We start from the raw sequence: 9,830 nt of genomic DNA, 5'->3' as shown, positions 1-9,830 counted from the left end.
TTTGTCATGAAGCACAAGGTAACGTGTTTGTCTACTTTCTTGTTTTGACAGCCCATCCATGATACTGGCAGTACAGTTCTTGACATAGTTCCCTTGTTTTTATGCCTCAGCACAAGTGGGGTGATGGAGTTAAGCCAGTGGTTCTCAACCTTTCCAGACCACTGTACCCCTTTCAGGAGTCTGATTTGTCTTGGGTACTCCCAAGTTTCACCTCACTTAAAAACTACTTGCTTACAAAAGTGTCACAGCACACTATTACTGGAAATATTGCTTATTTTCTCATTTTTACCATATAATTATAAAATAAATTATTTGGAGTATAAATATTATACTTACATTGCAGTGTATAGTATATAGAGCAGTATAAACAAGTCATTGCATGAAATTGTGGTTTATACGGACTTTGCTAGGGCTTTTTATGTAACCTGTTGTAAAACTAGGCAAATATCTAGATGAGTTGATGTGCCCCCTGAAAGACCTCTGAGTACCCCCAGGGGTACGCGTACCCCTGGTTGGGAACCACTGCTTTAAGCTACTTTTATGCCTCCAGTAATCTGGGTCAGCCAGGTATTTACCTGGGTGCCAGTGTAAATTAGACCTCATCAGGCTGCTCTCTTTTACAGTATGCTTCCTGTGACACCACATGGGAGACAGAGAATAGCCAGAGGATAGATTGTTCGGGCCATGTTGATGCCCCGCCCTGCCCAAGCCCCATTGGCTGCAGGTTAGTAGATGGGGCCAGCACAGAGCCCTTACTTTGGCTCTGCACTGGTTGTGGAAGCTTCTTGTGCGGAAGGATTCTCTGGATGTTCTTTCTACCCCTAATATACCATTGGAGCAGCGCACAGGCGCAGACCACAAGAATTGGGCTTAGTGCTTCTTGGCTACATATTACCTCTTATTATAGAGCCAGCCAGAGGAGGTTGCCTCTGGAGCTTGCCATTGGCTTTTTAATTCCTCTGAGTGATGGCTTAAAATATGTACCTATGTGATTTCATTGGACACTGCCCAACATGTTACAACTTTAAGTTACAAGAGCATCTTTAAAAATCCCTGATGTGACTTGTATTGCAAGGGCTAGGAGCCACGTGGTGCTTTTAAAGATGGTGACATCTCTATTGGGTGAATCATAACTTTTGCAAGTTAACCTTATTATTGTGTGGGTGGGTGTGCCCAGATAGACAGGCACCATTGTCTGCATAAGCAGGAAGTAGGCCATGTTGAGAAGAAAATATACCACATGGGATGGCATCCCAGAAGTTCAATTTGCTCAATGGGGGAAAGTCAATGCTGGCAAGCAATGAGAAAGACAGACAGCTGGGTTGCAAGACTGCACTTTGGATCTGCAACTGCCTTGGTATCAGAACCTTGTGCTGCAATGGGGAACAAAGAATGCAGTAACCTTTCCCTTCAATTTTCAAGAATGCCCCTGCTGACATCAGACAGACTCTATAGCATTCCCCATCCCCAACCACTACCCATCTTCCAGAAAAATGCTCCTGCAAAGAGTCGGGGGGAAGACAGGTCCCTGGAACCTGCCCATTATCCTTTTGGTCTACCTATCATTATGCCAAACTTTTAAGATGATGCTATGAGTATTCATGATTTAGTCCTACCTTTGCTATCCTAACTGGCCCTTTGCTGTGTAGCATGTGTGCTATGCAATGAATGCTGTATCTAGAGGGAATCTTTTTCAGGACATCCCTTATTGTGTTTATGCCAATGTGGTGCCGTTAATGCTTATATTGTATAACACCTGTTAATACTTATCTACCATTGACACAGGGTTTGTAGGGAGTTCTAATGGCCAGAAAGGCAAGTGATACAGCAGCCAGCGGATTACAAACTACACTAAACCTTAAACAAGCAAACAAAAGACTGATTTATAAATCCATCGGACAATGTGTAAGTGACTTATTTATAATTCATGACTTTAAAGCCCTTCCGTTACCACATTCACAAACCCTTCTCTCTCACTTTGAACACGTTGAGTTCTAAATTTGGAATGCATTTCAAATCTGTTTTTGTTTCCCCTCTGAATCTGGATTCAGCAGTAACTGCCAGGAAAATGTTATTTAATTTGCATCTACTGCCTGATCGAGTGGCATTCTTTATGTGACTGTACTGAGATGGATTGTCTCCTTGAGCTGCAGAGTCTTTTATCATTTGGAGTTCAGAGGTTACATCAAAAATTGCCTGCCTGCTGCCTCATGTGACATTTGAACTCCAAAGGGCAAGAGATCATGAGGCCATAAAGTAAGGCGAAAGCACTAAAGGTGTCATTCCTATTGTTCTCAAAGGACAAGAGTTTAAGACTAGATCACATGATTCATGGGGTAGGGAAGGGTGAGATAATGTAAGGGAAGATCAGGAAAAACAGTGAATACACGGTGTAATTAAGAACCAGTTGGTATCCAAACTGTATTACGGATTTGTTTTGTTTGTGGGATATTTTCTGATCATTACTGGTACACTGTTGACTTGATCTCTGTAGGAATAGTAATCTTCCTCTCTCTTTTTTGTGCATGCGTGTGGGTGGGTATTTGCGTGGCCCGCATAATGAGTGAGAAAGCATATACCTCTGTGTGGAGGCACTGCATGATAACACTTTGTGTGCATACGCTAAGTGTCACCTGTCCACAGGAGAACAAATCTGAAAACTCCTCTAGGATATATTTGATTGTCTCTCACAGTGGGGAGCAAAGGAAACAATATTACAGCTGGAGTACTGGGGTAAGTAGCTTTAAAAAGAAAAGTGCTATATTAGTGCTATTACTGTTTTTAAAATACAGAATCATTGGCAGTGATTCAAACCTCAGAACACTATGTCATTAGAAGGAGAAAGTCTATTTGGAATAAGGATAAAGCTATATTTGTGGCTAGTTAGCATTTCAGTAAAAAGCAAAATTAATATGAAAGCTAAGAGCTGCTGAGTTCAAAATAAATATAATGGACTTGATGCTTAATGGTGCTGACCACTGAACACTCCCATTAACTTTAATGACAGCTGTGGGTGCTCAGCACCTCTCAGGGATAAGACCGACTAGGAAGGACTTAGAACTAAAAATCAAGGCTCTGCCTCATTATTTTGACATAAAAATACATTATCCACAATAATCTGAAAATCAAACCAACTTGTACTGATTTATAGAAAGGTTTCAAGGGTCTTTCAGAACTGCATGTGAAGACACATTTACACTCCCCAGTGGCAGGGAAAACCTTACACAGCAGCAGAAAGGAGAAATACTCTAGCAGAGCTGAAAGCATAACAGTTACAAACATACTGCAGCATCTGAAAAGAGCCATTATAAATAGAAATCTCTCCCCAAACAATATTCCCAGACAGAGATGGCAGTGCACCTAATGCAGTTGCAGAAGACAGGCTTGAACAATATAAAACCACAGTGTAGGTGAATACAATTTAAAGTGGAAATTGAATTGTGGTGAGCTGAACAACAGGCAGGCTAAAGAAAGGATGATCTGGAGCTTATTCTGAATTAGAAATCCCAGAGATTATTATTATGTCGGACGGAGATGTCAAAATACATAGAGATCATTTATTGTGGTGAAGATTAGGGGTGAAATCTTGGCCCCACTGGAGTCAATGACAAAATTCCCATTGTCACCCAGGAATTTTAGAGCTTGCTATGTTACCCATCACATATAGTTTTCAATGGTAAAGTGTGAATATTATGTTCAAACCTGATATACTGACTCCTGTAATGCCTATCATTGTAGGAGACAGGCTCTTTAAAAATATTATGACGCTTGTCTAAAATGGTGGCATAAAAATTAGAATTACTACTCCTATAACCACAGCCAGTGAGGAACTAACTGGTAGGCAGGGCACATAGCAATCCAAATTGAAACTCAGAACATATGTATAGAAACAATATGGCAAAATGCTCATCTCGATTGAAGTCAAGAAATGCCTCAACAATGTTTTAAGTGGGTTCAGAATTTAGTTTTTATTATGAGTGAGAGAGAATCAAGTATTCGATAAATAATGCCCTGAGTTTCCCCACACATGTTTATCATAACTTCAACTCCCAGGAACTTAATTAGGAGGATTAAAAAAATCCAGTGCCCATTGACCCAATGGGAATATTTCTGTTGACACCAATGGGCTCTGATCAGATCCTACGTGATTAAGAACAAAATTAAAACAATAGTCCAGGAGATAAATTTAAGAGAATTTTTTTCTATGATGCTTTTCAGGTTATGGTATAAAAGGGCTCGTGGAGACACAAGAGGGTGAACATTAAGCCACATGTTCAGGCTCATTAATTTTGGGCTCTTCATTGGTATATTTGGGAGGAAAAAATGGAAAGAACTTTTCTTCCTATTTTCCTGCAAACTTTTGGCCCTTCTAAGTAACTCCCTGATAGCAGGCCTGCAGACGTCTGAGATCCCCATGCATATGCTCAAACCATGAAAAATACGTCCAAATGGTAATTTTAAACCTTTCTTAAGAATTATTAAACATACACTAAAATATTCGAGTGACATGTAAAACCATCCCCATGCACATGGATCAGTGCCCCAAATCAGGGGTAGAATCAATTCCATTTGGTATATCAGAAGGAGGGGAAATTCAGAATCCATCCTTACCTTACATCATTGTCCCTCTATATTCTACATAGTAGGAGTCTCCCAGGATGATACCTCTGTATGCAACAATCTAGTACCAGATCCTCAGCTGGTGTAAATTGGCTAAATCGATTTATACCAGCTGAGAATCCTTGCACAATACCATTTTTCTCCATTCAATGTCGTCATAAGTAGAGCTTATTGTTTTTTTTCACACCTTTTTTATTAAAAATGGATTTTCAAAGGAAATGACATTTCAACAAAACTTCTCAAAACATTTTATTTCCTATTGAACTGAAAAATTTGTATTTTGGGGGGAGGTTCTCCTTCCCCTCCCCTCTTTTATCTCTGAGGGGAAAAGGGAGAGAAAAGAGGTCTGGGGAGGAGGGAACAAAACTAAAATGAACATTTTTTTTAATTTAATTTTTCCAAAAAAAAAAAAGAGATGTAATTTGTTTTGCAATAAAAGTTTTTAAAAAATCTTGAAAAACTTTGATCAAAGCAAAAATATTTAATTTTGTTTGAAGTGATTTGCAGAAAATATTTTTTTGACCAGACTTAAATATAAGATTTTTTGATAATGCATCATCTCTGACTTGAACTAATATTTCTCATTTTATTGACACAAGGTAGGGTGTGTGTGGTGTGTGCGCATTGTCTAAGTACTGAAATGGCAATCATGTTATTTCCAAGTGCTTAACTAGGGCTTTGGCCAGTATTTATATGAATTCTTTAGAGTCAGAATATATTTTGATATCTCCACATAACCTTCTAAAGTAGGCAAGAAAAACCACTGGGTAAACACTCATTTGAAAGAGTAATAACAAAACTCAAAGGAGATTTAAACTACTCTCTGAAAACCAGAGGGAACCATTCCAGTCCCGCACTACTTTCTCTAGCAAAACTCTCGTTGACTTCTTCATGAGTTTTGTCAGGTCTTGTGTAAGAGACACCTTGTCGCACATGGAAATGCTTGAACCGTCAATGCATGGAACATGCATCCCACATGTAGTGTGTCCCCAAAAGAATGCATGTATTGTGCAAATGTTTTATTTTAGGTTAGGGTTTTTTTACAGTGCTCCCATTCCTGACGCACCCATATCTGGTAATTCATGGAAACTGATGAACTTGTCCAAGGTGCATTAGACTTGTCAATGAATTATGGAAAATTGAGGGAAATCTTGACTTAAGCACAATTAATGGCACCAAGATCTTCGGGGATGGATGGATTGAAGTGAATATTAATCTATTCCCATAAGTTCTAACAGAGTTGTGCATCACTAATACGAAGAAGCCAGCCATGTGACAAAACTGTAAAAATGGGGTTCACTCTTACTGAGGAGCAAGGTTACACAAATTTCAAACTCCAGAATGATCATTCTGTTTTAAAAGATTAATTTAAATACTTAATTCAGCTTCAGAATTAAAACAAGTCAGGGATAAAACCTTAATCATTCCAGTTCTTCAATGTTGCAAACAAAATACTGTGGAGGATGAGAAGAAAATCAGATCTTAGTCTCAGCAGTGGAGGAAAGACTACTGGTTTTGCAGTCAGATTAAATGTATCCTGTACAGCAACTTTGAGGAGTAATGTGTCAAATACTGTGCAATTAAATGGCATTAACAAACCATTGCAAACAATGCAACCTAACAGCGCAGCCAGGGGCGGCAGGTTTGTATAATTTTTGGTGGTGCCCAGAATGGGTCCAAGTCTCGCCCCCACACACACACACTTGCCTAAGACTCTGGGAGGGAGTTTGGGTGCGTGAGGCATGTGGGTTCTAGGAGGGAGTTTGGATGCTTGGTGTGGGCTTTGGGCTGGGGCAGGGGGATGGGGTTCAGAAGGGAGTGAGGGCTGTGGGCTCTGGGAGAGAGTTTGGGTGCAGGATGGGGTTTGGGATCTGGGAGGGAGTTTGGGTGCGAGAGAAGTGCAGACTCTGGGAGGGGGTTTCAGTACTTGCTGTGGGATGGGGTTCGGGAGGGAGTTTGGGTGCAGGAGGGGATTCAAACTCTGGGAGGGAGTTTGGGTGTGGGGTGCGGGCTCTGGGATGGGGCAGGGGGTTGGGGTGCGGGAGAGTGTGAGGGGTGCGGCACTTATCTCGGGTGGCTCCAGAAGGCGACCCGCATATCCCTCTGGCAGCAGCTGCTAGGCGGGTATCTCCGTGTGCCGCTGCCGGCAGGCATCACTCCCATTGGCCGCAGTTCCCGGCCAATGGGAGCTGCGGAGTTGGCACATGGGCCAGGGGCAGTGCATGGAGAACCCACCCCCACCCCCCAGGGGCCATAGGGCCATTCCGGCTGCTTCCAGGAGTGGCACAGAGCGAGGTCTAGCCATGTTGCACTGCTGGTGGTGGCCAGGGGCCCCTGGGGCCCTTTTAAATTGCCTGGGGGGGGCGGCAGGCAGGGCCAGGAGACACTCCGGGAAAGATGCGCGGGGTTGGCAGGCGGGGCATGGGGAAAGACCCGGTCCCGAGCATTGGTGGAGCCCGGGCCCTGAATATTCCTGGAGCATGGGCCCCACAGGCCCATATAACTTGCTGCCCCTGAACACAGCTAAATAATCAAAACAAAATGCTATACGTGCAGTTCACAATTGGGTCTGAGAAAATTGCCTCTTGTACTGAATCCTTTCTCTTTCAGAGAGGCAGGCCCGGGGTGGGGACTGCTGAACCTACAACTAGTGGATCCAGTGATCCAAAATCAATTAAGGGGGTATTCTGATCTATAGGTTGGGGGAGAATCTGTAAAAGGGCTCTTATAAACAGCATCGTGCCTGAGATTTGGGTGAATTCCAACCCCTGTAGAGTTCCAAAGACACAGCCTCATTAATCAAATTCTGTGTCAGGAGGTACCCTGGAGAAACGTATTTTCGCTGGGATTCTACATTTAGAACATAACCGGCGGGGATGTGATAGTTTAAAAAGTCTGTCACCATTTCAGGGCTAAATTAATTTTGTGTTTGAGATGCTAGAAGGACATTGCAAACAAAGTTAAAAATATTTTAAAGGCAGTTGGCTTCTTTTTAAATATTTATAGGTGTTTTAAAAACTACTTAATATTCATCATATCCAAATCAGTTCTGGAAATACCTTGAATGATTTATATATATGATCATTTATGCAGGTCTATAGATGTGCACTGCTCTTTATAGGGGGGGAAATCCAATCCAGCAAAACTTTAGTCATTGGATTCAGAGTAGCAGCCGTGTTAGTCTGTATTCACAAAAAGAAAAGGAGTACTTGTGGCACCTTAGAGACTAACCAATTTATTTGAGCATAAGCTTTCGTGAGCTATAGCTCACTTCATTGGATGCATCCGATGAAGTGAGCTGTAGCTCATGAAAGCTTATGCTCAAATAAATTGGTTAGTCTCTAAGGTGCCACAAGTCCTCCTTTTCTTTTAGTCATTGGAGTAGTCTTTACTCATGCCAGTAAGAATCTGTAGAATCAGACACTTACTAGTCAAGTAGCAGCATGGTCTTCTAGTGAATAGAGCACTGGATTGGGCTCCACAAGATGTGGCTTCTATTCCTAGCTCTGCCACTGACTTGCTGCGTGAGTTTGGGCATGTTACTTCTCTGTGATCCGGTTTTCCCTCTCGTCCATTGTCTGTCTTGCCCATTTAGAATGCAAGCTCTTTGGGCCAGGGATTGTCTCTTGTTATATATTCGTACGACATCTAGCACAATGAGGCCCCACTGCCTATTGAGGTCTATTCTAATATAGGTAATAACTTTTGCTGTTCGTTTGCTGTTGTGTGTTAAATATGGAATGTTTAAAAATCTCAGCTCTCCCTCACTCCACTATTTTAATTTACTACAATTATTCCTTTTCAGATTAGACTGAGATGCACCATCTTCTTACCTTCAGCCATTGCCACATGCTACAGCAACCCTGGAGTGACACACTCAGGCAATGCATTATTAGTGGATTTTTTTCCATGTGGGATGATGGAGAGAGAGGCATAATGCACACTTCAGTGTGCTGGGACATTTCCCCCCTCCCCTGTCATTTTTAAGGATGATCCACAATGTGTGAACATCACCCACAAGTGAGGCCTAATTACGTTTCTCAAGTGAGCATGTTGCATTTTCGAGGAAGTCTTAAACGAGCACTTACGCTGTAATGCTCCTGAGCGCACCACTGTGGATTTTAAGGGTTGTTTTGTATCCTGAAGACTGTGCTGAGCTAGTAGCAGCCTAGTCCCACAAGTACTTTTATCAGAGAGTTATTAGACCATTATGGTCTACGATTGTCTTTTACTGCCTTTGATTTCTTCTGTTGTCAGACGTGAGGAAAGTGATGTGTAATCTGATCCAAAATGCTCTTGTTTGTTTTAATCTACTGTTTTAATATATTATGGCTTCCTGCCATTAAGCTTTTCTGAGATGGACCCTAGAGTCATTCGCCGAGGTTTTATATGTACAGAATCTGAAGGGCACTTTTCAGATGCGCCTGCCCTATAATAAGCAGCGCTAATCTTATTTTCCTCTGGCTTTTATGTATGGCAGGGTGTGTGGGTGTCTGCATGTGCCAGTGGATTGAAACAAAGCTACAACAATAGCCAGACGCTGCCATCTCTGGTGTCCTACCATCCTTTGCCATTAGTGCTGTTACCCATCCTTAGGCAATGAACCCAAGGACACATAAAGGCCAGATTTTCCAAGTTACAATATACAACTGGCACATTTATATATGCCCAATTTATAGGAACAAATACGTGGTGATTCACAAACGTACAATGGGGTATGTGTACCCACAGGTAGGCTGGGTGAGTGTCGTGTGTGCAAACTGCACGTGACTACCTCAAAATGTGATCCATGGGGTCTTCACATATGAGGATGGGAGAATCAATATCAGTGCCCAATGAAATACATCCTGGAGGCTTTTGAAGTCTGCATTAGGCTGTTGAAAGGCGTTTCTACCAAGAAGACATAGGAGGGGCACATAATCCTGTTGAGTGTTCATATCCAGAGCTAGTACGAGGTAAACAGACTGGGGCTCATACTCAGAGAGTGGCATGTTCCTCATCTCAGCCACTGTGTTTATTTGTTAAGCAAATAGGTGAATTAAGGGAAGCAAGTTTGTGCATGAGATGGTAAACAGTTTGCCCTTCCTTATGTAAGCATTGTCCCTGTTGGCTATTATGTCGAAACGTCTGCATGAGTCATCTGCCATGGAAGTGCCAGTGGTATCAGTGACAGGTTCTCACCCCAGGCTAAATCCTGGTTCCTGTGAAAC

General features: G+C 42.1%; 1 long non-coding RNA gene across 1 annotated transcript; it reads left to right on the top strand.

Moving 5' to 3' along the window:
- Positions 1-253: 253 nt before the first annotated feature.
- On the top strand, positions 254-9,357 carry LOC119566736. The gene is made up of 3 exons (XR_005225998.1): positions 254-724; positions 1,786-2,733; positions 8,426-9,357. It is a non-coding gene; the product is annotated as an uncharacterized LOC119566736 (long non-coding RNA).
- Positions 9,358-9,830: the final 473 nt, after the last annotated feature.

This window comes from Chelonia mydas, chromosome 5 (assembly GCF_015237465.2).
Source record: "Chelonia mydas isolate rCheMyd1 chromosome 5, rCheMyd1.pri.v2, whole genome shotgun sequence".
Classification (NCBI taxonomy): Eukaryota; Metazoa; Chordata; order Testudines; family Cheloniidae; genus Chelonia; species Chelonia mydas.
Note: the sequence above shows the minus strand (reverse complement) of the source record. Positions and strands in the feature narration are given on the sequence as shown.